The 3,282-nt window shown below is 36.1% G+C and overlaps 1 non-coding gene across 1 annotated transcript; it reads right to left on the reverse strand.

The window, feature by feature from the left end:
* Positions 1-2,829: 2,829 nt before the first annotated feature.
* LOC122066171 lies at positions 2,830-2,936 on the reverse strand. Its single transcript, XR_006136268.1, has one exon. It is a non-coding gene; the product is annotated as a small nucleolar RNA R71 (small nucleolar RNA).
* Between the last annotated feature and the right edge of the window lie 346 nt (positions 2,937-3,282).

The raw sequence follows: 3,282 nt of genomic DNA on the forward strand, positions 1-3,282 counted from the left end.
TTTTTTTTTTTTTTTTTTTATATATATATAAGCAGAAAATATATTAATTCAAAGTAGATACATTATAGTCATGGTGTCTGATGAGCACATTTATGTGTGAAATCTAGGGTAGTAAAATATGCATTTTACATATTTAGAATGGAGCTACCTTGGGTTTTACTCTCTTTTTGCAGGTTTTATATTTTCAATGCCTTAAGGACTATCGGGAGCTATATCTTCAATTTTACACGTAAAGTGGTCCTATTTCTTTTCATGGTTGCGAAGCGGACGAAATTTTGAGCAAGATGGACGTGTTCGATTAAAAGTACACATTCGTTTGGTCACCCGTACAAATGATTATTCTTTTTCGGGTCAGAAAAAGAATAATGGATCAGAACTGAACCGAGATGCAGAACCAGCCCGTTTGCAATTGTCCCAGAGGTACAAGGAATACTCCAAATGCCAACAAGGATCGATGGACCACATCTTTAAGTGATTAAAGATTTGTTTTTGGTAACAACAACTACCTAGCTTAGTTGGTGAGCTATGGTGTACAAAATTCTCTTGCTCACCAAGAGGTCTCAAGTTCGAATCTTATGGTTGTTTTTTTTAGAAGATTTTGTTGAAGATTTCCTGCTTTTCACTCAAAAATCGTGGAAGGGATGGAGAGGATAAAAAGAAAAAAAAAGAGAAGCAAAATCGTGGAAGCAAGAAGAGAAGAAAAAAAAAGGAAAGAGAAAAAAATGGGAGAACCAAAAATTGTCCAAATCTTCTCTCTCCTCCACATCATCACCAAAGATTGTCCAAATCACACAAAGGAAGAAAAAAAAAGTCGTCCCTAGGAGAGAGAAAAAAAAAGAAGAAAAATAAATTAGAAGAAAAAGGAAAGAAAATAAGCAAAAAAATTTTAGGAAATTTCTCAAAATTTATTTCTCTCTTCTCTCTCCTCCATCTTAGCACTTTTGGACTCAAAAGATCTCACAATCAATTGTGGGTTTCTCTCTTTTAGGAAAGAGAAAATTGTTACCCTACCTCTCCATTCCCTATAAATACAACTCATGTAAGAGGAGGGGAGACAATTCATTCTTCTTCTAGTTTTTTTTTTAGTTGCTCTCTCTCTCCCTCTCTCACTCTTTGGTTTTAGTTCTTCTCTATTTTTCTTTAATCACTTTTGTAATAGTTTTTTTTTTTTCAATTAATGCAAGTACTCTTTTATTTTTATTCAGTTCTTTTTATGTTTATGATTTATGCAATTGAGTTGTAATTTTTTAAGTTATAGTTCTAGGCTTAGATCTAGGTGACAAGATCACGAGCCGTGGAGCAATTTTTTTTTTTTCAAGTTCAAGCATTGATTCAAGTAAGTAGGCTCTTTCAGTAGTCTTCTCTCCCCCCTCTCATTCCCTCTCCTAACTACCCTTTCTTTCTTAATTTAGGATTTTTATTTTTAGTCGTTACATAATTGCTATTCCTTTCCCCCAAGGTTCATGGCTAGTGTATGTGTTGGCTTTACCCCTCCTAGCCATCGAACCATCAATTTATTGTTTTTATTTTAATTGTCTCCCTTTCCCTAAAGCCAAGTAGAGTAACCCTTGTAAGAGTGACTCTCTGGTCAAGTAGGGAAGCTCATATTATGATGCATCCCTCGGGCTAAGTAGAGAAACCTGCTTGTGAGTCTCTCTCTAGCTTTATCCCCTTTCTTTTATTTTATTTTTATTTCAGCATTTTTTTCCTTTATTTATTATTTTATTTTTTTTTAATTGCGTGGGTTGTTTACTTTTAGTTATTTATTTATTTAATTTTAATTGTGTGGCTTGCGTCTTTAAATTCTTAGATGACGAATGGTTAGGACGTTATTTTTAGGAGGCGGTAATTAGAATTAGATCACAACCATTAATCAGTTCACTTTCGCATTATTAAAAGAAATAAAAAATAAAGTGGCTGCTCTCCCTGTGTTCGACCTATAGCTACACTGATCCGTACGCTTGCGGTTACATTTTAAATCTCAAACAAGTTTTTGACGCCGTTGCCGGGGAGACAGTTCCATGTTATTTTTCACTTTCTTTTGGTAAATCGGAGTGCTTTGTTTGCTTTGTTTTATATTTTTCCTTTTCTTTTATTGAATTCCTGAGAAGAACAACTTGCAATAATAGTTGTATCAGTGGAGGTCGCCATGCCTCACAGTATGATAAAGACAGGTTTCGCCCTGTAGCAGTACCTCAGGAATTGACCTGAGCAACCCCAGATCCCTGCCGGTAAGCTCCTAAAAAAAAAAAAATTCAAAATCAAAAAAAAAAAAAAAAAAAAGTTTTGCTATCCATTCTTTTGTGCTTGTCTTACTTTAGTTGTGGGTAGTTTTTCTGTTGCATGAGTGTTAAGTGGGTACGTAATACTAAGAATCGGTTAGAAAGAAGAGATCCAACAAGTAGTGACCCTATACGTTTGCTCTCTTTAAAACCCTTCAATATGGGAGACCAACAGCAAAACCCTTCACCTAAATCTCTGAAAGATAGGTTCTACCCTGCTAGAACAGCCCAACCTTCCTGCATAGTTCTACCACAAGCCCATGGCAATAATTTTGAACTCAAATCTCAATACATCACTATGTTGCCCCACTTCCATGGGTTGACCTCTGAGGATGCATACCTATTTCTAAGGGAATTTGAAGAGGTATGTGTTCTAATTAAGATCCAACAGCTTTCTGATGATGCTGTTAAGCTTAGGTTTATCACTTTTGCATTGAAAGACCAAGCTAAGAAGTGGTTGTATGGGTTACCCACAAATTCCATAACCTCATGGGAACAGTTCACAGTTGTCTTCCTTAAGAAGTTTTTCCCAACTCACAAGACCAATAAGCTTAGAAGTGATATCCTTCAGTTTAGGCAAAAGCCTAGTGAGTCATTTTCCAAGCTTATGGAGAGATTCAATGATCTACTCCAAGAATGCCCTCACCATGGCCTAGACCTATGGCATTTATGTCAAATAATTTATGAGGGTATTGATTACCCAACTAAACAAATGATAGAGTCTATGTGCCCTGAGGGATTCACATCCTTTACAGATGAAGGAAAAGCATGGGAATTTTTACTTGACTTAGCTGACAAAACCCGTGAGTGAGAATCAACCCAAGAGAGTGAAAGAACCATAGGAGGAAAAGGATATTTTGTGGATGGGATAATAGCCAAGGAAGCCCATTTGGATAGCCTAATCAAGAGGATTGAGGCTATTGTTCCTAGAGAGCCATCATCAGTCAATTTGGTTAAGATTTGTGCTTGGTGCCAGTCCCCTGGACATGTCATAGAAGAA

This window comes from Macadamia integrifolia, unplaced genomic scaffold, assembly GCF_013358625.1.
Source record: "Macadamia integrifolia cultivar HAES 741 unplaced genomic scaffold, SCU_Mint_v3 scaffold2280, whole genome shotgun sequence".
Lineage (NCBI taxonomy): Eukaryota > Viridiplantae > Streptophyta > Magnoliopsida > Proteales > Proteaceae > Macadamia > Macadamia integrifolia.